Source organism: Procambarus clarkii, chromosome 4 (genome assembly GCF_040958095.1).
Source record: "Procambarus clarkii isolate CNS0578487 chromosome 4, FALCON_Pclarkii_2.0, whole genome shotgun sequence".
NCBI classification, from domain to species: Eukaryota; Metazoa; Arthropoda; class Malacostraca; order Decapoda; family Cambaridae; genus Procambarus; species Procambarus clarkii.
The window spans coordinates 42,052,883-42,079,698 of NC_091153.1; the positions used below are offsets into that span (position 1 = coordinate 42,052,883).

General features: G+C 49.9%; 1 protein-coding gene across 6 annotated transcripts in view; it reads right to left on the reverse strand.

Annotated features, from left to right (window-relative positions):
• step (cytohesin steppke) overlaps nucleotides 1-26,816 on the reverse strand; it is a 455,937-nt gene that overhangs the window by 153,287 nt on the left and 275,834 nt on the right. Inside the window, exon 1 of one of the 6 annotated variants that reach the window (XM_069333863.1) lies at nucleotides 7,453-7,483. The exons of 2 other annotated variants lie outside the window; for them this stretch is intronic. The gene's annotated coding sequence lies outside the window, so the exon portion shown is untranslated. Of the gene's footprint in view, nucleotides 1-7,436; nucleotides 7,484-26,816 lie in introns of those variants that run through there. 3 more of the 6 variants (XM_069333860.1, XM_069333856.1, XM_069333879.1) reach the window with 3 other exon arrangements.

Consider the following 26,816-nt stretch of genomic DNA (forward strand, 5'->3'; position numbering starts at 1 on the left):
GCCGGGCTTGGGTAGTAGAAGAACTCCCAGAACCCCATCAACCAGGTGTCAAGTCAAACAAGGTGTTGTTTAGTCCCATATTTGTTGTGTATCTTGTCAGCCCAGCCACTTGGGCTGGACGGTAGAGCGACGGTTTCGCTTCATGCAGGTCGGCGTTCAATCCCCGACCGTCCATAAGTGGTTGGGCACCATTCCTTCCCTTCGTTCCATCCCAAATTCTTATCCTGACCCCTTCCCAGTGCTATATAGTCGTAATGGCTTGGCGCTTTTCCCTGATAATTCCCTTCCCTTCCCTTGATCCATTGTTGAGTGAGTGGAGCTGGCGGATCAACCAGGTTGTGACTCATACGTCAGGCTGCGAGCAGCCACGTCCAACAGCCTGGTTGACCAGTCCAGCAACCAGGAGGCCTGGTCGACGACCGGGCCGCGGGGACGCTAAGCCCCGGAACACCTCAAGGTTGGCTGTCCCATAGGCAGCACTAAGGCAAATGTTTTCTGTTATGCTTCCAATTCAAAGCTTTTGACAAAGTTGAACATGTCAAACCTAGATCAAATCAGATCAACTCATCTAGTGCTACTAACCAAACTATGGAAATAATCATTTAGCAGTCTCCGTGGTGTAGTGGTAAGACACTCGCCTGGCGTTCCGCGAGCGCTATGTCATGGGTTCGTATCCTGGCCGGGGAGGATTTACTGGGCGCAATTCCTTAACTGTAGCCTCTGTTTAACGCAACAGTAAAATGTGTACTTGGATGAAAAAACGATTCTTCGCGGCGGGGATCGTATTCCAGGGACCATAGGATTAAGGACTTGCCCGAAACGCTACGCGTACTAGTGGCTGTACAAGAATGTAACAACTCTTGTGTATATCTCAAAAAAAATAATCATAGGAATGTGTGTGAAAGATATAGTGCAGGTTATCTTCTTCAGGTTATCTTGAGATGATTTCGGGGCTTTAGTGTCCCCGCGGCCCGGTCCTCGACCAGGCCTCTACCCCCAGGAAGCAGCCCGTGACAGCTGACTAACACCCAGGTACCTATTTTACTGCTAGGTAACAGGGGCATAGGGTGAAAGAAACTCTGCCCATTGTTTCTCGCCGGCGCCTGGGATCAAACCCAGGACCACAGGATCACAAGTCCAGTGTGCTGTCCGCTCGGCCGACCGGCTCCCTGAATGCAGAATACAACTTCATTTTCAAGCCAGACAAATGGGTTGTAACACAGAAATCACAATAGCGTGATGCATCAAATGAACAAATCCACAAGGGCCGTGACGAGGATTCGAACCTACGTCCGAGAGCATCTCAGACGCTGCCTTAATCGACTGAGCTACGACATGGTATAAAAATTGCAACCAGAAATAGTACTGAATTTACTTGGATCCTGCAGCCTCTCCAAGACACAAACCAGGATTTTACACAACTCCCCCATGCACTCGAGCTATGTCGGGAGCTACGGAGCCGGTCGGCCGAGCGGACAACACGCTGGACTTGTGATCCTGTGGTCCTGGGTTCGATCCCGGGCGCCGGCGAGAAACAATGGGCAGAGTGTCTTTCACCCTATGCCCCTGTTACCTAGCAGTAAAATAGGTACCTGGGTGTTAGTCAGCTGTCACGGGCTATCTTGAGATGATTTCGGGGCTTTTTTTTAGTGTCCCCGCGGCCCGGTCCTCGACCAGGCCTCCACCCCCAGGAAGCAGCCCGTGACAGCTGACTAACTGCTAGGTAACAGGGGCATTCAGGGTGAAAGAAACTCTGCCCATTTGTTTCTGCCTCGTGCGGGAATCGAACCCGCGCCACAGAATTACGAGCCCTGCGCGCTATCCACCAGGCTACGAGGCTCCCAACTGCTTCCAGGGGGTGGAGGCCTGGTCGAGGACCGGGCCGCGGGGACACTAAAAAGCCCCGAAGTCATCTCAAGATAACCTCAAGATGTCAATAGGCCGTTCTCCCTCTTCGTCACGGCCCTTGTGGAGTTGTTCAAATGTGCTGTAATTTCCTTTAACTCACAGGATTCGTTCTATATTGATCCCAAGTTATATTACTTGACAGAGATTCCAGTACAAGAACACGAGACTCAAGGTAACTGCAGAAAGCCTATTGGCACATACGATGCAGCTAATATTTATATCCACCCAAGCTCATTCATATGTCTAACCTACGCTTGAAACAATCAAGGGATTCTACTTCTATTATGTTACGCGGTAATTGATGCCACCAAGTCAACAACGCTGTTACAGAACCAGTATTTACCCAGGTCTTTCCTAAATCTGAACTTATGGTGTAGTATTCTAGAAGTATCTTGGGCACATTGTATCCTCAAAGAGACCACTTGTCAGTTTTTTATACTATTAGAGATCTAAAAGTTAGAACAAGTGTCATTATGAGTGAATTAGGTCGATACTAACTGATCGAGTTTTTTTTATTATTATTATTTTCTACCACGGACGTGGCCAGACATTTACAATGCTAACCAGCATATATACATTTTTTTCTGTCCTCCATGTCCTGTTCTGTCCTCTTCTGTCCTCCCATGGACAGGGTTAGAGATCTGTCAAACATACAGTTCAGAGATTTATTGAACAATCAACCACAGAAGGTGACTGTAGTGCTTTTAAATGTTAGGCTTAAAAAGTATTTAAGAACGTCTAAGCTTGTATGGATGTGAACTATCGTTCAAAATGCTGATTTGGGTAAGTTTATTTGTGAATGGAGTCCGTCCTCTCACTCGCTGCTATCTCGTACTTATGTATACCATAGGTATACATAGCATACCTATGTATGCCACGTACGTACGATATCTCGTATGCTATCTGCTATCTCAGGTCCACACCCACACTTGAAGAAATGGTTCACAAACGATGATATCCTCTTGTCTCAAGGAAATGACATTCAAGAAACACAATTTTGTATTGTGCAATAGTGATGTTGATGTTGTATGAAGAGCTTGTACAGGCGGTATAGTCACTATGAACCATGGAGGTCCCCTTCACGGTCTCCCTTCATGCAGGTCGGCGTTCAATCCCCGACCGTCCAGTAAGTGGTTGGAGCAGTAAATAGGTACCTGGGTGTTAGTCAGCTGTCATGGGCTGCTTCCTGGGGGTGGAGGCCTGGTCGAGGACCGGGCCGCGGGGACACTAAAGCCCCGAAATCATCTCAAGATAACCTCAAGATAGCACCATTCCTTTCCCCCCGTCCCATCCCAAATCCTGACCCCTTCCCAGTGCTATATAGCCGTAATGGCTTGACGCTCTCCCCTGATAATTCCCTCCCTCTCCACTCTAGCTCCCAAGCCCCGCCTCTCCCAGGGACCCCCAGAATGTGTCCTTTACTCTAGCAGTGGGCCACAGGGCTCAGGGACCCCGGCCCGACCTTCAGTACTATTTTCTCCCCCCCCCCCCTGGTCGACCCTTCCACAGGTGTTTGACCAACACCCACGTGTCCCCCCCCCTCCGCTCTCTCTCACTCCCCCTAACACATACCAAACACCTTGTGACCCCCTGTCAGGGGTCAACCTCTCTTAATACACTCTAATGACGCCTTGGAAGGGGGTGGGGAGTGGGGGGGAGAGGAGGAGAAGGAGGAGAAAAAGAGAGAGAGAGAGAGAGAGAGAGAGAGAGAGAGAGAGAGAGAGAGAGAGAGAGAGAGAGAGAGAGAGAGAGAGAGAGAGAGAGAGAGAGAGTGAGTGAGTGAGTGAGTGTGTGTGTGTGTGTGTGTGTGTGTGTGTGTGTGTGTGTGTGTGTGTGTGTGTGTGTGTACCTCTGGGGAATGATAGAGTGGAGGAAAACAGTTGACATAGCTTAGCTTAGACACAGATGAGCCACAGAAATGAGAGAAAGAGCAGCAGAAAGATATAGCAACTATCAAGAGAATATGCTGAGCCATAACATGGGAAAGAACCGAGGGAAGGAACATGACCCGAGGAACAGTAGCACGAAAATATAAAGCAATTAGAGAAGGAGATTGTAGACACCTGGTTGATACCTGGTTGATGGGGTTCTTGGAGGAGTTCTACTCCCCAAGCCCGGCCCAAGGCCAGGCTCGACTTGTGAGAGTTTGGTCCACCACCACACCTACTCCACCCACAACTTCAAAAGACACTTTAAGATATAACATAATGGACGACACTTAGGTCGGAAGACAATGTGATACACTTAAACTTAGATATATAATTGAGCTTGCAATCTTCAATTTTTCAAGCAATCAATTTTTTGTAAACGTCTTGCCAACTTTTGCAATGAGCTAGCGGATGCAAGCCACATACATCATTAATGTGTAAGATGGTTAACTGTAAATGCATAGATATTGAAGTGGAAGACTCGACACTTATTACAAGGTGTGAAGGGTAGATGTGTATTGTTAATGTGATAATCTGCGTTAAGGTCTGATAAAAAGACCTTTTGTGCTCTCTGTAATCCTTTTTTTTTGCGCTACCGCTCACAGGATGAGTATGGGGTGCACAATAAACCACCGCTCACAAGATGAGTATGGGGTGCACAATAAACCACCGCTCACAGCATGAGTATGGGGTGCACAATAAACCACCGCTCACAGCATGAGTATGGGGTGCACAATAAACCACCGCTCACAGGATGAGTATGGGGTGCACAATAAACTACCGCTCACAGCATGAGTATGGGGTGCACAATAAACCACCGCTCACAGCATGAGTATGGGGTGCACAATAAACCACCGCTCACAGCATGAGTATGGGGTGCACAATAAACCACCGCTCACAGCATGAGTATGGGGTGCACAATAAACCACCGCTCACAGCATGAGTATGGGGTGCACAATAAACCACCGCTCACAGCATGAGTATGGGGTGCACAATAAACCACCGCTCACAGCATGAGTATAGGGTGCACAATAAACCACCGCTCACAGCATGAGTATAGGGTGCACAATAAACCACCGCTCACAGCATGAGTATGGGGTGCACAATAAACCACCGCTCACAGCATGAGTATGGGGTGCACAATAAACCACCGCTCACAGCATGAGTATGGGGTGCACAATAAACCACCGCTCACAGCATGAGTATGGGGTGCACAATAAACCACCGCTCACAGCATGAGTATAGGGTGCACAATAAACTAGGGACCACAAACACCAATTCAAGCGAGGGGTTTTAAAACCCAACCAACCTAATATATTCTAACCATACGACACACATACGCTTTTGAAAATTAGAAAATTAGCATTTAGGAAACTTCTTTGTACCACGTGTGTTCACCTCACGCCAGCACAGGTTGAGAGGTTGATATACGAGGTTGTTGTTGTTAAAGATTCGCTACCTGGAACAAAAAGCTCCAAGTAGCACGGGCTATGGTGATCCCGCAGAGTTTCTTGATATATGAGGAATAGGGAGGTTATGATGAGAAACTCGAGAAGCACATCACCTCGCTCAGTAGAGGGGTAGGCTACAGGCCAGTAGGCTACAGGCCAAGTAGGCTACAGGACAGTGGGCTACAGGCCAGTAGGCTACAGGCCAAGTAGGCTACAGGCCAGTAGGCTACAGGCCAGTAGGCTACAGGCCAAGTAGGCTACAGGCCAAGTAGGCTACAGGCCAGTAGGCTACAGGCCAAGTAGGCTACAGGCCAAGTAGGCTACAGGCCAAGTAGGCTACAGGCCAAGTAGGCTACAGGCCAAGTAGGCTACAGGCCAAGTAGGCTACAGGCCAAGTAGGCTACAGGCCAGTAGGCTACAGGCCAGTAGGCTAAAGGCCAGTAGGCTACAGGCCAGTAGGCTACAGGCCAAGTAGGCTACAGGCCAAGTAGGCTACAGGCCAAGTAGGCTACAGGCCAAGTAGGCTACAGGCCAAGTAGGCTACAGGCCAAGTAGGCTACAGGCCAAGTAGGCTACAGGCCAAGTAGGCTACAGGCCAAGTAGGCTACAGGCCAAGTAGGCTACAGGCCAAGTAGGCTACAGGCCAGTAGGCTACAGGCCAGTAGGCTACAGGCCAAGTAGGCTACAGGCCAAGTAGGCTACAGGCCAAGTAGGCTACAGGCCAAGTAGGCTACAGGCCAAGTAGGCTACAGGCCAAGTAGGCTACAGGCCAGTAGGCTACAGGCCAAGTAGGCTACAGGCCAAGTAGGCTACAGGCCAAGTAGGCTACAGGCCAAGTAGGCTACAGGCCAGTAGGCTACAGGCCAAGTAGGCTACATGCCAAGTAGGCTACAGGCCAAGTAGGCTACAGGCCAAGTAGGCTACAGGCCAAGTAGGCTACAGGCCAAGTAGGCTACAGGCCAAGTAGGCTACAGGCCAAGTAGGCTACAGGCCAGTAGGCTACAGGCCAAGTAGGCTACAGGCCAAGTAGGCTACAGGCCAAGTAGGCTACAGGCCAAGTAGGCTACAGGCCAGTAGGCTACAGGCCAGTAGGCTACAGGCCAAGTAGGCTACAGACCAAGTAGGCTACAGACCAAGTAGGCTACAGACCAAGTAGGCTACAGGCCAGTAGGCTACAGGCCAGTAGGCTACAGGCCAGTAGGCTACAGGCCAGTAGGCTACAGGCCAAGTAGGCTACAGGCCAGTAGGCTACAGGCCAGTAGGCTACAGGCCAAGTAGGCTACAGGCCAAGTAGGCTACAGGCCAGTAGGCTACAGGCCAGTAGGCTACAGGCCAAGTAGGCTACAGGCCAGTAGGCTACAGATGGAAAAGCATGAAATAACCAGATAGACATTACAGCAGAACTCCGGAGCCCAGGAGGCGAAGCCCAACCCACACATTAACAGCTGGGGAAGAAGACTATTGGACACAGACTTACTGGGCCACCACCAAACAGGTTTCCCTCCCCCCCCCCCCCTTTCCCCAACCCCCCCTCCTTTAACCCACATGCTGGGGGCCCAGTTTCTCAGACCCTTCCATCACTCACATGGTAGACGACTGTCTCAGCTTCCTCACTATTTCGTACACACACACACACACACACACACACACACACACACACACACACGTACGTGCAGTACAAACTCACAATCCTCTCAAAATAGCTACGAAGTCGCGCCGGGAGTCACTAGGTTAGATTACAAGCAGCCTATGAGGCGGAACACAGGAGCTAAACCCCAACAAGAATATCTTGCGTTAACGCACAGACAGTGGCTGTATGATACACACACATTACAAACATCATTAAATGCAATTTACAGCTATGCAACACCAGTCTACTGGCTCACTATTGGCTATTATCCAGTCTGTGTAAGTACACTCTCCAATTCCACACACACACGCGGTGTCACTGTAAATCTTTCACTATCAACACTTCTTGATGACACAGTAAACACAGTTAGCAGGTTCACAGTTAACACCCCACAAGCAGGGGCAGATGTTGGCAGATGTTGACAGATGTTGACACTGTTTCCAGCAGCAGTTCCCGAAGACGACAAAGCACTGAACCCAACACACTCGACCCAAAACAAGATCGAGCCCGCGCACGCACCAACACCCACCCTCACCACAACACCCGCTGACACACACTACAACCCTCCACACACACGCACACGCACGCACACACACACTCACCGGACGCCAGAGTTGCCAAGGAGAGTTTTAGACCCCGGGTATAAGAGTAAGCCGAGTCATGCCAAGGAAAGAATACATTTCCTCTGCTCCACACCAGAGGGCGGGAGAGACGGGAGCTTCCGCCACACACTACTCACACTCCTCACTCCTCCACACTAGTGATGAACTGGAGTAGCAGTCGGCCAGGCTGTGGAGGAGGAGGAGTGGTAGTTTGGTGCGCATCTGACGGATGGTGGCAGCAGGTGTGTGGTGAGGAACGACGGTGTGGAGGATGTGGATGTCTTAGATAAGTAGGAGGAGGCGGGTGAGGAGCAGCAGAGGCACGAGGCGGGTGTGGAGCAGCAGGAGGCGGGTGTGGAGCAGCAGGAGGCGGGTGTGGAGCAGCAGGAGGCGGGTGTGGAGCAGCAGGAGGCGGGTGTGGAGCAGCAGGAGGCGGGTGTGGAGCAGCAGGAGGCGGGTGTGGAGCAGCAGGAGGCGGGTGTGGAGCAGCAGGAGGCAGGAACACACACCGAGCTCTCTCTTCCTACAAATTATATACACATCAGCCACCATTTTATGCCGGTGTTATCCTGCTCCATATCTCCCGCCCTCCACCAGCCCTGTCATGGTACTGGCCAGGCTCTGCCTCCACGGGGGAGGGGGGGAGAGGGAGAGAAAGGAAAGAAAGAGGTGGGAGGGAGGGAGAGGAGAGAGGAGAGAGAGAAAGAGATAAAAAAAATAGCAAATATTCCAAGTCTTTCATACGACTGTAAGAGGGCGCCTGTCTTACAACTCCCCAAACCCGAGGCCCGGGCCCGGGCTTGGGGAGTAGAAGAACTCCCAGACCGCCATCAACCAGGGCGCCGACACTATCAGACACAAGCCGCTACACAACCTCTAACCCACACAACTTTGGTTAGTTAACATGTCCAAGAAGTCAAACCAACCACTGGGCGCTGGTAAGGATATGTGCTACTACCTAACACACGGAACACTTCTCTACTCCATTACCAACTGAACAAACCCACAAGGGCCGTGACGGGGATTCGAACCTACGTCCGAGAGCATCCCAGACGCTGCCTTAAAGAGAGCGTCAATCAACCATTATCAATGGTTGATTTATCAACTCACTCTTCATTAGAAGAGTTGATATCATTATCAACTCTTATTCAACGCATAAAATCTTCTTGAGGTTATCTTGAGATGGTATCGGGGCTTAGCGTCCCCGCGGCCCGGTCCTCGACCAGGCCTCCTTTTTGTTACACACCCCCAGGAAGCCGCCCGTAGCAGCTGTCTAATTCCCAGGTACCTATTTACAGCTAGGTAACAGGAGCATCACGGTGAAATAAACTCTGGCCATTATTTCTCGCCAGCACCCGGGATCGAACCCGGGACCACAGGATCACGCGTCCAGTGTTCTGTCCGCTCAGCCACCGGCTGGGGAATGGGCAATAGAGGACTAAATATTTCAATAGAAACAGTTATAATGGAACTACTTTCAAAATAATCTCCTTTTGTCTGGACTTAATGGGGAGGGAAGAAATGATTGACAACCAGGTAGGAAGGTACCTCACTTACCTACCTACCACGAGGTAGGAAGGTAGGTTTAAGGCAAACAATAAGGTCAGGTGTGGAGGCAGGTAGTCTCTCGAGGCTTGAGGTTATCTTGAGATGATTTCGGGGCTTTAGTGTCCCCGCGGCCCGGTCCTCGACCAGGCCTCCACCCCCAGGAAGCAGCCCGTGACAGCTGACTAACACCCAGGTACCTATTTTACTGCTAGGTAACAGGGGCATAGGGTGAAAGAAACTTTGCCCATTGTTTCTCGCCGGCGCCTGGGATCGAACCCAGGACCACAGGATCACAAGTCCAGCGTGCTGTCCGCTCGGCCGACCGGCTCCCGTCCGTTCATAGACGAGCTTAAAACGCCATTATTTGTCAGATGATAAATTGAGAGAGTTCAAGTATGTTTATTGAGACAAAGAAATACATCTCAAAGGAATAGAGTAGCTTAGGCTATTTCTACCCCCAAGTTGAGAGAGTACTTGAACAAATCCAAAAGGGCCGTGACGAAGATTCGAACCTGCGTCCGGGAGCATCCCAGACACTGCCTTAATCGACTGAGCTACGACAGGGAAAATGGTTGAAACCGAAGTTCTACTGATGCATTTGATGCATCACGTTAGTGTGATCTCTGTGTGTGTTGAAAGAGTACCTGTCGGGTGGGAGGCAGCGGGAGTGAGTGAGAGAGAGGTAGGTGAGGGAGGCTGCCGGTCAGTACTACAACGGTCAGTGATAGCGGGTGGGAGGCAGCGGGAGTGAGTGAGAGAGAGGTAGGTGAGGGAGGCTGCCGGTCAGTACTACAACGGTCAGTGATAGCGGGTGGGAGGCAGCGGGAGTGAGTGAGAGAGAGGTAGGTGAGGGAGGCTGCCGGTCAGTACTACAACGGTCAGTGATAGCGGGTGGGAGGCAGCGGGAGTGAGTGAGAGAGAGGTAGGTGAGGGAGGCTGCCGGTCAGTACTACAACGGTCAGTGATAGCATCCATCCGGTTTTTTTTTTTAACCCATGTCAATGACCTGACCGGATATTAACTCCTTCATATCAATGTTTGCAGACGATGCAAAAGTAACGAGTCAGGAGAGCGAGGGGGCGATACCCTGTACATGAACCTGGGGCCAGATTCACGAAGCAGTTACGCCAGCACTTACGAACCTGGGGCCAGATTCACGAAGCAGTTACGCAAGCACTTACGAACGTGGGGGCCAGATTCACGAAGCAGTTACGCCAGCACTTACGAACCTGGGGTCAGATTCACGAAGCAGTTACGCCAGCACTTACGAACCTGGGGTCAGATTCACGAAGCAGTTACGCAAGCACTTACCAACCTGGGGTCAGATTCACGAAGCAGTTACGCAAGCACTTACGAACTTGTACACCTTTTCCTCAATCTTTGGCGGCTTTGTTTACAATTATTAAACAGTTAATGAGCTCCGAAGCACCAGGAGGCTGTTTATAACAATAACAACAGTTGATTGGCAAGTTTTCATGCTTGTAAACTGTTTAATAAATGTAACCAAAGCCGTCAAAGATTGAGGAAAGATGTACACGTTCGTAAGTGCTTGCGTAACTGCTTCGTGAATCTGGTTCCTGGACACTCACCAGAAGTGGTGTGGTGAATGGCTACTAGAAATGACACCAGATTTGAGCAAACTTATGGCGATACCAACAGGGATGAAAAGACCAATATAGGAATGAATGAAGGCTGATTCCTGCTACAAAGGAGAACAACCTGAGAAGAGACTAGTTATCTACTATCTGAAGGTCATTACCAGCTGGTTACAGGCACCTTGATAGCACGCCTTCCTGCCCTTAACTGGAAAAGGGTCCGTCTAATTACCACAAGCTTCCAAAGCTTCACGGCAATACGTTAGTAATGAATAAATATGATATGTTAGGTTAGGCTGACCTGACCTAAACTAACCTAACCTAACTTAACCAAACCAAACCGACGCTTGGATCGTCGACTTTATTTGGCGTCACCAGCTCTTTATTTTCGTCTAATTTCTTAATAAAAATATAATTTTTCAGGTTAAAATTCTGTTTTCTCGTGTTGTACATTCAGCACCAACATTATAATGAGTAAATATATCATATTTATTCATTACTAACATAAGCTTTGTGAAGCTTGTGAAGCTTGTGGTAATTAGACGGACCGTGGAAAAACCATAAGGGGGACCATACTAGAAGGATATCTATATTTAGAGTTTCTGGAAGACGTTAGCTTGGAGAGTGAAATGAGAGAGTCATTTTACATAGGGGCTTTATCTTTAGCTTTTTATGATTCTGAGGGTCTCTATCTCCGCGGCCCGGTCTCTGACCAGGCCTCCTGGTTGGTCAATGTTCAAGTAAGTTGTTCCACGCGGCTGCGAGTAGCCTGACGTATTGATCACAGCCTGATTGATCAGGTATCCTTTAGAGGTGTTTATCAAGTTTTCTCTTGAACACTGTGAGAGTCGGCTAGTTATGTCCCTTATGTGTAGTGGAAGCGTGTTGAACAGTCTCGGGCCTCTGATGTTGATAGTTCTCTCTTGAACACTGTGAGGGGTCGGCCAGTTATGTCCCTTATGTGTAGTGGAAGCGTGTTGAACAGTCTCGGGCCTCAGATGTTGATAGTTCTCTCTCAGAGTACCTGTTGCACCTCTGCTCTTCAACGGGGGTATTCTGCACATCCTGCCATGTCTCCTGGTCTCATGTGATGTTATTTCTGTGTACAGGTTTGGGACCAGTTCTAATATTTTCCACGTGTAAATTATTAGGTATTTCTTCCCGCCTGCGCTTAAGAGAATACACTATCCAATAAGAAAACTTGACAAACACCTGCAAAGGATACTTGATCAACCGAGCTGTGATTCATGTCAAACTAGCCGCGTCTAACAGCCTGGTTAACCAGACCACCAACTAGAAGTCCTTGTCAGATGCCGGGCCGCGGAGACGTTGATCCTCTGAAGTAACTCAAGGTTTACTGTTGCAACCTTTGTAAATCCAACTTTGCAAGAGTACACTGAGGCAGGTGTGTGGTGCAAGAGTACAGTGAGGCAGGTGTGTGGTGCAGTCCCTGGCAGTGTGCTCGGCGTGTCTCGCCAACTGGGGCAGTAAGAAAGACAAGAAAATAAACAAAAAACACCTTTGAAAAGTCCCGCGGGTCTTACCCTGGTTGATGGGGTTCTGGGAGGCCAGGCTTGACTTGTGAGAGTTTGGTCCACCAGGCTGTTGCTTGGAGCGGCCCGAGGCCAGGCTTGACTTGTGAGAGTTTGGTCCACCAGGCTGTTGCTTGGAGCGGCCCGAGGCCAGGCTTGACTTGTGAGAGTTTGGTCCACCAGGCTGTTGCTTGGAGCGGCCCAAGGCCAGGCTTGACTTGTGAGAGTTTGGTCCACCAGGCTGTTGCTTGGAGCGGCCCGAGGCCAGGCTTGACTTGTGAGAGTTTGGTCCACCAGGCTGTTGCTTGGAGCGGCCCGAGGCCAGGCTTGACTTGTGAGAGTTTGGTCCACCAGGCTGTTGCTTGGAGCGGCCCGAGGCCAGGCTTGACTTGTGAGAGTTTGGTCCACCAGGCTGTTGCTTGGAGCGGCCCAAGGCCAGGCTTGACTTGTGAGAGTTTGGTCCACCAGGCTGTTGCTTGGAGCGGCCCGAGGCCAGGCTTGACTTGTGAGAGTTTGGTCCACCAGGCTGTTGCTTGGAGCGGCCCGAGGCCAGGCTTGACTTGTGAGAGTTTGGTCCACCAGGCTGTTGTTTGGAGCGGCCCGCAGGCCAGGCTTGACTTGTGAGAGTTTGGTCCACCAGGCTGTTGCTTGGAGCGGCCCGAGGCCAGGCTTGACTTGTGAGAGTTTGGTCCACCAGGCTGTTGCTTGGAGCGGCCCGAGGCCAGGCTTGACTTGTGAGAGTTTGGTCCACCAGGCTGTTGTTTGGAGCGGCCCGCAGGCCAGGCTTGACTTGTGAGAGTTTGGTCCACCAGGCTGTTGCTTGGAGCGGCCCGAGGCCAGGCTTGACTTGTGAGAGTTTGGTCCACCAGGCTGTTGCTTGGAGCGGCCCGCAGGCCAGGCTTGACTTGTGAGAGTTTGGTCCACCAGGCTGTTGCTTGGAGCGGCCCTGGCGCAATAAAGAGCTAAACATCACCTTGTCCTACAACACACTGTAGACGAAGTTGGTTTCGCACACAACAGAAAGTTCTCATAATTGAATGTTATGTTTGGTCAACTTCAACGGCAGTTTGAACGTGTACACGCTTAGCTGTGCTTGCCGAGGGTTGAGCTTAGGTTCTTTGGTCCCGCCTCTCAACTGTCAAGTGTGTGAACATGCATAGTTCAGCTTTTAGTTAACCAGTTCCTTTACTCGGTTTCTAAATCTCCAACTAACTTGTGTGCGCGTATATCCACACACACACACACACACACACACACACACACACACACAGTTACCCAAAAGTGTCAGGAGGCAGTAAACAGGTTCATCCCGGCCCAAAGGGAAAAATCCGAGAAGCAACAGAAGAATCCATGGTATAATAGGGCATGTATGGAAGCGAAGAAACTGAACAAAAGGGCGTGGAGGAACTTCCGGAATAACAGAACACCAGAAAGCAGAGAGAGTTACCAGAGAACCAGGAATGAGTACGTTAGGGTGAGAAGAAAACCAGAGAAAAGTTTTGAAAATGATATAGCAAACAAAGCCAAGACCGAACCAAAGCTACTCCACAGTCACATCAGGAGGAAAACAACAGTGAAAGAACAGGTATTGAAACTTCGAACAGGCGAGGACAGGTATACAGAGAATGACAGAGAGGTGTGTGAAGAACTCAACAAGAAGTTCCAGTGTAACAAACTAGGATGGTTGTGAGAATTATTCCAGAAGGTTCCAGAAGTTTCGTGTAGGGACCTGACCTTCAACAACACACATTCCCCTGGGGATTAGCAGGTCTGAGTCACAAATGGCGGGCGTCTCTGTTCATAGTTGCGTATAATGAATCATCCTATAGTATTCAGTAATTTAGAGAAATTAGCCTTTATTCATTTTGTATTAAAATTGTATTGTATAATATTACTGGGTACAATATCAAGAGTATTCTAATTATTGAGTTAAGTCACCATCAGTGACGTCACGAATCAGATCTAAGTTGTAAGGCGGAGTGACCGGCGGTCATAGGTCATCAGGGTTGACATGTCTACTATTTCTCAAAGTTCAATTAACCATTTTGGGGATCGGGAACAGCTCTGCCGTTAGATGCTTGTGTAATTTAATTTCAGTAAAATAATTCAACCAGTCTGGATCAATTAAGTACAACAGAGGTTAATTGTTATAACTTAAACCTGGCTAAGTAACTTGGTAAAACTTAGACTATGCGGAAGGATACAATGCTCTAGTCTGGGGTAGATCAGACGAGGAGAGATCAGTGTGGAGTCCAGATCAACTGGGGGAGGTCAACCATCTTACCTCTCCCCCAAGACCAGCCCAACATCTTTAGCTGGTAAAATATAGAGGTATAGTTGCTATTGTTATTTATAGGGATAGTCAACTCATTGCTATTCAGGTCAAGTAGGGAGTGTTAAAGTGACAGGGAGTGAACATATTTAGATTTTGTTTTAGTTTCTTTTAATAAATTAAGTAGTTAATATTTTGCATTTTTATTATCTCCATGTATTTGTTATATGTACAGTATGTGAACTTGTCCTGGTCACGTGGTCCACACGAGGCAGAGTTGGATTGGGCGTCGATTCTAACATCGAATCAGAATTCATCATTCCCGTGTAATTAATTCCACACTTAAGAACACTCAAGGTCATCGGTTATAGTGGGGATCAAGCCCCAAGGTTGATTAATTAGCATGATCGATCCAGACCTCGATCATTGCTCTGTGTTACTGGTCTGGTGGCGGCGGCAGAGGCGACTCTAGGGTTTTGCTCAAAGCCTATGTCACGTCATACTGGTTGTAGAATCCGAAGTCGGTCAATCGTCTTAGGACCACGTGGCGTGGAGTTGGCTTTGGTAAAAGTTTTGGAGTCCCTTGTAGAGAATAAAAAGTAAGAATACGGGTAGAGGGGGAAAAGAAGGAAAGATAAGTCGAGAGAACACCCTCCCCGTGTTACACCAGGAGGTCTTCGCAATAGAACAAGGTGAGGTCACTGTGCTAGGAGAAAGGGAGGTAAACCAGGCGGCCTTGGAAGAGTTCGTAATTACGAGAGAGGAGGTCAAGAGACACCTGCTGGATCTGGATGTTAGAAAGGCTGTTGGTCCAGATGGGATCTCACCATGGATACTGAGAGAGTGTGCAAAGGCACTTTGCTTGCCACTCTCCATAGTGTATAGTAAGTCACTGGAGACGGGAGACCTACCAGAAATATGGAAGACGGCGAATGTGGTCCCAATATACAAAAAGGGCGACAGGCAAGAGGCACCGAACTACAGGCCAGTGTCCTTGACTTGTATACCATGCAAGGTGATGGAGAAGATCGTGAGAAAAAACCTGGAAATACATCTGGAGAGAAGGGACTTCGTGACAAATCACCAACATGGGTTCAGGGAGGGTAAATCTTGCCTTACAGGCTTGATAGAATTCTACGATCAGGTGACAAAGATTAAACAAGAAAGAGAGGGCTGGGCGGACTGCATTTTCTTGGATTGTCGGAAAGCCTTTGACACAGTACCGCATAAGAGGCTGGCACATAAGCTGGAGAGACAGGAAGGTGTAGCTGGTAAGGTGCTCCAGTGGATAAGGGAGTATCTAGGCAATAGGAAGCAGAAAGTTACGGTGAAGGGTGAGACCTCCGATTGGCGTGAAGTCACCAGTGGAGTCCCACAGGGCTCTGTACTCGGTCCTATCTTGTTTCTGATATATGTAAATGATCTCCCGGAGGGTATAGATTCATTTCTCTCAATGTTTGCGGACGATGCTAAAATTATGAGAAGGATTAAAACAGAAGAGGACTGTTTGAGGCTTCAAGAAGACCTAGACAAGCTGAAGGAATGGTCGAACAAATGATTGTTAGAGTTTAACCCAACCAAATGTAATGTAATGTAATGAAGATAGGTGTAGGGAGCAGGAGGCCAGATACATGATATCATCTGGGAGAGGAAATTCTTCAGGAGTCAGAGAAGGAAAAAGACTTGGGAGTTGATATCCCGCCAGACCTGTCTCCTGCAGCACATATCAAGTGGATAACATCAGCGGCATATGCCAGGCTGGCCAACATACGAACGGCATTCAGGAACTTGTGTAAAGAATCATTCAGAACTTTGTATACCAGAACTTTGTATACAATTGCCTTTGTATACAATTGTATACATTGTATATATTGACTTTGTATACAATTCTTTGTATACAAGAACTTTGTGTAATAGTCAAAATAAAATCCAGCCCATCAACCGTGAAGAGCTCAGTCCCCCAGGGTACTGTGCTTGCTCCAGTACTTTTTCTCATCCTCATATCGGACATAGACCAGAACACAACCTATAGCACTGTATCATCCTTTGCAGATGACACTAGGATTTTGATGAGAGTTGGCAACATAGAGGACACGGCAAACCTCCAATCAGATGTTGATCAGGTCTTTCTGTGGGCTACAGAAAATAATATGGTGTTTAACGAGGATAAGTTCCAGCTCATGCGCTGTGGAAAAATTGAAAATATAAAAACAGAAACCACGTACAAAACTCAGGCAAATCATAACATAGAACGAAAAGGCAATGTAAAGGATCTGGGTGTACTCATGTCGGAAGACCTTACCTTTAAAGAACACAATAAAGTAGCCGTCACAACTGCAAGAAAAATGACAGGTTGTATAACAAGAACTTTTCACACTAGAGATGCTATACCGATGATGATACTTTTCAAAACGCTTGTGCTCTCTAGAGTGGAGTACTGCTGCACAATGACAGCCCCTTTCAAAGCTGGAGAAATTGCTGACCTGGAGAGCGTGCAGAGATCCTTTACTGCTAGAATCCACTCAGTAAAACATCTAAATTACTGGGACCGACTAAAGAGCCTAAATCTGTACTCCCTTGAGCGCAGGCGGGAGAGATACATAATAATTTACACGTGGAAAATAATTGAGGGGCTGGTCCCAAACCTGCACACAGAAATAACACCACATGAGACCAGAAGACACGGCAGGATGTGCAGAATACCCCCGTTGAAAAGCAGAGGTGCAACAGGTACTCTGAGAGAGAACTCTATCAACATCAGAGGCCCGAGACTGTTCAACACGCTTCCACTACACATAAGGGGCATAACTGGCCGACCCCCTCACAGTGTTCAAGAGAGAACTGGATAAGCACCTCCAAAGGATACCTGATCAACCAGGCTGTGACTCATACGTCAGGCTGCGAGCAGCCGAGTCCAACAGCCTGGTTGATCAGTCAAGCAACCAGGCCTGGTCGACGACCGGGCCGCGGGGACACTAAGCCCCGGAAGCACCTCAAGGTAACCTCAAGGTAAGGTAACCACATATGTCAGGCCAATCCTGGAGTATGCAGCCCCAGCATGGAGTCCGTATCTAGTCAAGGATAAGACTAAACTGGAAAAGGTTCAAAGGTTTGCCACCAGACTAGTACCCGAGCTGAGAGGTATGAGCTACGAGGAGAGACTACGGAAATTAAACCTCACTTCGCTGGAAGACAGAAGAGTTAGGGGGGACATGATCACCACATTCAAGATTCTGAAGGGGATTGATAGGGTAGATAAAGACAGTCTATTTAACACAAGGGGAACACGCACAAGGGGACACAGGTGGAAACTGAGTGCCCAAATGAGCCACAGAGATATTAGAAAGAACTTTTTTAGTGTCAGAGTGGTTGACAAATGGAATGCATTAGGGGGTGATGTGGTGGAGGCTCACTCCATACACAGTTTCAAGTGTAGATATGACAGAGCCCGATAGGCTCAGGAATCTGTACACCTGTTGATTGACGGTTGAGAGGCGGGACCAAAGAGCCAGAGCTCAACCCCCGCAAACACAACTAGGTGAGTACAACTAGGTGAGTACACACACACACACACACACACACACACACTCACACACACTCACACACACTCACACACACTCACTCACACACACACACACACACACACACACACACACACACTCACTCACTCACACACACACACACACACACACACACACACACACACACACACACACACACACACACACACACACTCACACTCACACTCACACTCACACTCACACACACACACACACACACACACTCACACACTCACACACTCACACACACTACTCTGAGGCAGAAAAATAATCTGGCTTATATGAGTGTATCATGTGTGTTGGGTGTGTACCCGCCAGCATAATACTGTGTCCCTGTATACCTTGTCTGTTAGCGTCAACACGTGTCAGAGTAGGGTGTACTCCATCTTCAGAAGGAGTACATATAAGGAGTATTAATATACGAAAGTACTTAAGGAAATTCCTGTTTCAATTTTCCTCCGTGGTCTGACACTGTCACATTTTTAATCACGTGTTTATTTTCGCGATATACACACACATTGATGGAGCGTATACATACACAATGGAGGAGCGTATACATACACAATACCGACCAGTAAATAAAAAAGAGGTAAGAGCTCCACATTGAGCTTCCCGCAATAATATACAACAAAAACAAACAAACAAATAGGTTTCCCGCCAATTGGGAGTGAGCGGACGATGATGTGACCGGCCGAGCCAAAGGAGAAGGCCGGATATGCCGAAAAGGAAATGGACAGAGTTCCCATGATATCCGACTTGAGGCCTGAACGTTTGTTTAGTCATGTGTGACGGGGGTGTCGTGGAAGTTAAAGCGTCCAGGGAGAGGGATGAGGCAGCCATTTGCACACTTGTTAGTTTTGTTTCTGTGAGTGCTGTTAGGTCTGGGTTTTCCTCTTGTGCCCTTTCCCCAAGATCATTTGTTTTCCTGTCTGTGTTTGAGTACATTGCTTTGAAGCTCACGTTATTCTGTCCATTCTCGTTTCCTCTCCCCCCTTGGTGGGTATTCTGCTAGCACAGGAAGTTGTTCCATGGGTGTGGAAATTTGTGAGAAGGTCAACTGCTAATCTACTGGTGAACAGATTCCTGAGCCTATTGGGCTCTATCATATCTATATTTGAAACTGTGTATGGAGTCAGCCTCCACCACATCACTCCTAATGCATTCCACCTGTTAACTACTCTGGCACTGAAAAAGTTCTTTCTGACGTCTCTCTGGCTCATTTGGGTACTCGGTTTCCACCTGTGTCCCCTTGTTCGCGTCCCACCCGTGCTAAATAGCTTATCTTTATCCATATTAGAGGGGCTGGTCCCAAACCTGCACACAGAAATAACATCACATGAGACCAGAAGACATGGCAGGATGTGCAGAATACCCCCGTTGAAAAACAGAGGTGCAACAGGTACTCTGAGAGAGAACTCTATCAACATCAGAGGTCCGAGACTGTTCAACACGCTTCCACTACACATAAGGGGCATAACTGGCCGACCCCTCACAGTGTTCAAGAGAGAACTGGATAAGCACCTCCAAAGGATACCTGATCAACCAGGCTGTGACTCGTACGTCAGGCTGCGAGCAGCCGCGTCCAACAGCCTGGTTGATCAGTCCGGCAACCAGGAGGCCTGGTCGACGACCGGGCCGCAGGGACGCTAAGCCCCGGAAGCACCTCAAGGTAACCTCAAGGTAAGGTAACCCCTGTCAAATCCTCTGAGAATTTTATTGGTAGTGATCATGTCTCCCCTTACTCTTCTGTCTTCCAGCGATGAGAGGTTTAGCTCCAGTAATCTTTCCTCATAGCTCATTTCTCTCCGCTCACCTGGTGAACCTCTGAACCTTTTCTAACTTCGTTTTATGTTTGACTAGATGTGGACTCCAGGCTGGAACCGCATATTCCAGTATTGATCTGACGTATGTGGTATACAAGGTTCTGAACCATTTCTTACAAAAGTTTCTGAAGGCAGTTCATATGTTGGCCAGCCTTGCATACGCCGCAGATGTTATTCTTTTGATGTGGGCTTCAGGGGACTTAATTAAGGCTTCAGTGTGTGTCTGTATTCACCTAGTTGTGCTTGCGGGGGTTGAGCTCCGCTCTTTTGGCCCGCCTGTCAACTGTCAATCAACTGTTACTAACTGTTCCCCCCCCCCCCACCCCAACCACCGCACACCCCCAGGAAGCAGCCCATAACAGCTGCCTAACTCCCAGGTACCTATTTACCGCTAGGTGAACAGGATCATCAGGGATGAAAGAAACATTTTGCCCATTTGTCTCTGCCTCCACCGGGGATCGAACCCGGAACTTCAGGACTACGAATCCGAAGCGCTGTCCACTCAGCTGTGAGGCGCCCTTCATCTTGTTAGTCGACGCTAGACACAGCTGGGGACCACCCACTTACATGATGGGATGTATTTGTAAACGTAATTATTGTTACCCAACCCTTTACCTTCCCTTTGGCTACCTACTCTTACCCTAAACCTTCCCGGCAGCTGCCCTTCCCTACTCTCCACCTTCCCTCCCTTACCCTACTCCTTCCCCCCAATCCCCCCAATCCACTTCACCATACACCACTCTCTAATTCATTTCCTGGGCCGTGTCCCTGGGTGGAGTAGAGGCATAAACAAGGACCCCCCTTCTTACCCCCCCACCCTCCTCCTCCTCTGTCCCTTCTTGCCAATCCCAAGATAAAGGTCCGGTGTAGTGTTGTGATCCCAGTGGGTCAGGGTCTTATGGTCAGTGGTCCCTGTTAAGTCCAGGACCACCCTAGTGGTCCTGTCCGTTCCCAGGCCGGACATGTCTACATTATCACGGCTCCATTGCCCCAAGTTGCAGCCCAGCTCCTGTGCCAGGTAAGTCCACTACGGGCTCACCATAGCCCGTGCTATTTGCAACTTGTTCAGAGTAGCTGAATCTATAACAACAACAGAATCTGCACAAGAGACTGTACAACGTCTTAGTTATCGCCTCTCCCTCCTCCTATCTATTTATCCGGAACTTCAACATCGTATACTTCAAGCAATTAGGAACATACTCCAGTGGACCGCCTTGTTATACACACCAATGTCTCCTGTCCCCTGCGATGATTTCAGGTCTCAACGTCCCCGCGGCCCGGTTCTCCTCTTTCTTACATGTTTTCTCGTCCCACCTTGCATGTCTGCCACATGTCCTCTGATCACACCACAAAATATTCTCGGTTCATGTTGTAAACACGACCAAGGCTCATGCACGAAAATGTTCTCAAATTGTTTCCGTCTGCAGTTACTGAAGTCTCGTTTTACGGGACTTTGAGCCTAGGGATAACTGGCAGAGAGTCCTTTGTCATATGCAGGCGAGGAGTCACAATATGGCTGAAATATGTTGACCAGACCACACACTAGAAAGTGAAGGGACGAGGACGTTTCGGTCCGTCTTGGACAATTCTCAAGTCGATTGTGAGAATCGAGAATCTTTATCTTCTTGAGATGATTTCGGGGCTTTTTTAGTGTCCCCGCGGCCCGGTCCTCGACCAGGCCTCCACCCCCAGGAAGCAGCCCGTGACAGCTGACTAACACCCAGGTACCTATTTTACTGCTAGGTAACAGAATGGTCGAGAACGTGGACCATTCTCACAATCGACTTGAGAATGGTCCAGGACGGACCGAAACGTCGTCGTCCCTTCACCTTCTAGTGTGTGGTCTGGTCAGGTTGATCTCGGCAGAGGAATTGTATTCTGAGTTACAGGTTCCTGCCACCTAGGTGAAGGGTGTGTGGGTGATAGAGTAGCCTAACCCACTCTATCCCTTTGAGATGTATTTCTTTCTTATCTCAATAAACATACTTGAACTTGTGTGGGTGTGGCACATCTCTAGTTCCCGCCTCCTTCAAGAGGAGTTCCCAACAGGGAGAGGGATTTATCTATTTCTGCGGTAGAAAATTCGGCGTTCAATCCCCGACCGTCCACAAGTGGTCGGCAACCATTCCTTTCCACCGTCCCATCCCAAATCCTTATCCTGACCCCTTCCCAGTGCTATATAGTCGTAATGGCTTGGCGCTTTCCCCTGATTAGTATCCTTCCCTTCCCTCTACTAAACACCTGCTCATGTTTACGTATGAAGCTAAGAAACACCTATCAACACCTGCCATTCCCACGCAATTCCTGCCACCCTCACACACCTGTCAGCCCTAAAACATGTGTGTTGTGTTGATCTATCCTCGTTATACAAGCCATTAATAACTTGTAACCAGGGGGCCTGGTAGCTGAGTGGATAGCGTGCGGGATTCGTAGTCCTAATGTTCCCCCCCTCCCATCCCTAACACACACATTATTAAACGTTGTGGTATAACCAAAAAATAAAAATAATATCCTTTATTAACAAATGCAATAAATTCCAAGAATATATTAGTTAAAAAGTGCGCCGCTTCCTCTTATCTTGTGACTGACAATGCTGGTTCAGGTTTTGAGTCACAAGGCAATTTTTCGTCTTTTGTTTCTGCCAAGATGGCGGTTATTAGCTTCTAAAGGTTCGGGGATTTGTTGACGCTTTTTAGGGCGTTGGCGAAGTTTTCTTCTGTACTCTGTAGAAATGTTGGGAGTTGGACTCCGATCCCTTTTTGTCTGGCGATGTCGCAGTTCCACGCGGTGCTGCACCTCTGTACTCTCCGAGGCTGCTCTGGTGTCCTGCTTTTTACACGACTTTATCGGATTAAAGGAGATTTCGCTTATGTCTTCCCGTAAGCGCCGTAGAAAGATTGGAAGGGTTGGGCGCCTCCTTGGGATCTTGTGCGTTGCCTCCTGAAGCAACTTATCTAGTTCCGGGTGATGCTTGGGCAACCGCTTCTTTATCACCAGCATTAGCCTCCCATAAGAGTAGACGTCTGAGGCAAAAGTGCTTGCCTTCTTCTGAAGGACCTCGGGGGCATATATAGTATTGATACTCGGGTCACCTTCAAGGAACATTTTGACCTTGTTTCTGGAGGCCAAGCCATAATCTATTATACTAACGTGTGGGTTGTGGGGCGGACCTTGGATCATGACGTTATCACATTATATATCATTGTGTACTATAGTCGCCTCGTGAACCTCTTGTAACTTTATAGGATATTATAGCAGGTTATCATCTAGGTTGTCATCTAGGATATTATAGCAGGTTATCATCTAGGATATTATACCAGGTTATGTTATTGTGTGTGCGCGCGTGTGTGTGTGTGTGTGTGTGTGTGTGTGTGTGTGTGTGTGTGTGTGTGTGTGTGTGCGTGTGCGCGTGTGTGCGTGTGCGCGTGTGTGCGTGTGCGCGTGTGTGCGTGTGCGCGTGTGTGCGTGTGCGCGTGTGTGTGTGCGTGTGTGTGTGTGTGTGTGTGTGTGTGTGTGTGTGTGTGTGTGTGTGTGTGTGTGTGTGTGTGTGTGTGTGTGTGTGTGTGTGTCGGGCTCCAGTACTGGGGCCCCAGCCGCCCCACAGGGTCGGCCAGCCCAGAAGGACTAACAGTTATCACTCTGGCCGTGATAACTGCCCTCAGAATAGTTTAACATTTACCAAGGAAAACCGAGCGAGAGTACATACGCGCGCGCGCGCACCCGCCACCTCACCTGTACAAACACTGACCCAGCTGGTGAGCCTTGTGTGTGTACATGACCACACGCACGCACGCACACACACAAAGTTGAAGACAGTCCGGAGATATGCCAGCAGACTAGTTCCAGAAATGAGAGGAATGAGTTATTAGGAAGGCAGAACGGAACCAGACTTCACGTCCCTGGAACACTACGGGTTTGTGAAGAAATAGTGCAGAGTATTTAACACTGTTGTCACCTGTGTCCCGACACAGGTGGGGGGACACAGGTGCGGGACACAGGTGCGGGACACAGGTGGGGGAGACACAGGTGCGGGACACAGGTGGGGGGACACAGGTGCGGGACACAGGTGGGGGGACACAGGTGCGGGACACAGGTGGGGGGGGACACAGGTGCGGGACACAGGTGGGGGGGACACAGGTGCGGGACACAGGTGGGGGGACACAGGTGGGGGGACACAGGTGCGGGACACAGGTGGGGGGGACACAGGTGCGGGACACAGGTGGGGGGGACACAGGTGGGGGGACACAGGTGGGGGGACACACAGGTGGGGGACACACAGGTGGGGGGACACACAGGTGGGGGGGACACAGGTGGAAGGACACAGATGGGGGACACACAGGTGGGGGACACAGGTGGGGGGACACAGGTGGGGGGACACAGGTGGGGGGGACACAGGTGCGGGACACAGGTGGGGGGACACAGGTGGGGGGACACACAGGTGGGGAACACACACAGGTGGGGGACACACACAGGTGGGGGACACACACAGGTGGGGGACACACACAGGTGGGGGACACACACAGGTGGGGGACACACACAGGTGGGGGACACACACAGGTGGGGGACACACACAGGTGGGGGACACACACAGGTGGGGGACACACACAGGTGGGGGACACACACAGGTGGGGGACACACACAGGTGGGGGACACACACAGGTGGGGGACACACACAGGTGGGGGACACACACAGGTGGGGGACACACACAGGTGGGGGACACACACAGGTGGGGGACACACACAGGTGGGGGACACACACAGGTGGGGGGACACACACAGGTGGGGGACACACACAGGTGGGGGACACACACAGGTGGGGGACACACACAGGTGGGGGACACACACAGGTGGGGGACACACACAGGTGGGGGACACACACAGGTGGGGACACACACAGGTGGGGACACACACAGGTGGGGACACACACAGGTGGGGACACACAGGTGGGGGACACACACAGGTGGGGGACACAGGTGGGGAGACACAGGTGGGGAGACACAGGTGGGGAGACACAGGTGGGGAGACACAGGTGGGGAGACACAGGTGGGGTGACACAGGTGAGACACAGGTGGGGGACACACAGGTGGAGACACAGATGGGTGACACAGGTGGAGACACAGGTGGGACACACAGGTGGGGGACACACAGGTAGGGGAGAGACAGGTGGGGAGAGACAGGTGGGGAGAGACAGGTGGGGAGAGACAGGTGGGGGACACACAGGTGGGTGACACAGGTGGGGGACACACAGGTGGGGGACACACAGGTGGGGGACACACAGGTGGGGGACACACAGGTGGGGGACACACAGGTGGGGGACACACAGGTGGAGACACAGATGGGTGACACAGGTGGAGACACAGATGGGTGACACAGGTGGAGACACAGGTGGGACACACAGGTGGGTGACACAGGTGGGGGACAGGGGTCCACCTGCTCAACCCCGGCTACAACAGTGAACGTCCACTTACCTGAGCGTGGAGGTGGGTAGTGGGCGTTGGGCGTAGGGGCGGCAGCAGGAGGTGGAGCCTAGTCAAAGCGTTTGGGCGCGTCGCAGAGGTCCACACCTGGGAGTCCCGGGTCGTGCCGGGGCGAGGCCAGGGTCGACACCACCTCGCCCACCTCCCCACCAGACGACAACCCTGCCCAACCACCATCAACATTACGCCCACTACGCCGGGGCCCTCCACTCCGGTACCAGTCATTCCAGAAGGGAACACCAGTCCCCGCCTGGCCTCCCTAAGTGGTAATGGTCCAAATCACCAGCTTCTCTAAGTCTTTATCACTAGGCATTTGCCTCTGGAGTTCTGTACACCTGGGCATTAGAAAACACAGGTGTAGAACACGTGTAGAATAACACCTGTGGTGTTGGGCAGACAGGTGTACATGGAGTGTGTTTTACGTGCGCGCGCGCGCACACACACACACACACACACACACACACACACACACACACACACACACACACACACACACACACACACACACACACACACACACGTTAGAACAAGTTAGGTGAGAAGGTGGTGGAGGCCAAGACCGTCAGTAGCTTCAAAGCGTTATATGACAAAGAGTGCTGGGAAGACGGGACACCACGAGCGTAGCCCTCATCCTGTAACTACACTTAGGTAATTACACTTAGGTAATTACACACACCACACACTATGGGCACATGCCTAGCTCACGACACATATTTAATTACACACATATAATCGAAGCAGTAGTCCTTAATATAAGCTTCTGTGATGGTTGTAATTACTGGAATTTCCACTATTTTCCCAACACGGCCAACTGTCCACCAGCCTCCCCTCCCCCCCCCCCCCATTAATCGTCCACCGGTCACCCTCCCCATTCATATCCAACATAAGGGGTACTTGGGGGGCCCTGACAGCTGAGTGGACAGCGCTTCGGATTCGTAGTCCTGAGGTTCCGGGTTCGATTCCCGGTGGAGGTGAAAATAAATGAGGCAGTTGAACAAATCCACAAGGGCCGTGACGAGGATTCGAACCTGCGTCCGGGAGCATCACAGACACTTACTGGATTTGTTCATTTGATGCATCACGTTAGTGTGATCTCTGTGTGTAAATGAGGCAGTGTTTGTTTCACACCCTGATTGCCCTGTTCACCTAGCAGTAAATAGGTACCTGGGAGTTAGCTGCCACGAGCCAATGAAGGAAGGGAAGCATGAAGCAATCTAAGACAATGACAGAGAAACAGAGAGGAGAAGGCTCAAGGGAGAGGTAGGATGGGGGGGACAGGGAGACTGACAGTGTGGGTGACCTTGGAATGGGTAGACAAGAATCCCGCTCACCTCAGGGGTAAGCAAGATGCCCCCGGGCGCTGCCGGCCCCCTGAAGACGAAAGGTCATATCTTACGCGGAACACTGAAAAGGTTATGTCAATTTTGCACGAGTGTGATATTACTAGTTGGAGTGTAAGAGAGAAAGAGTAAGAGAGAGAGAGAGAGAGA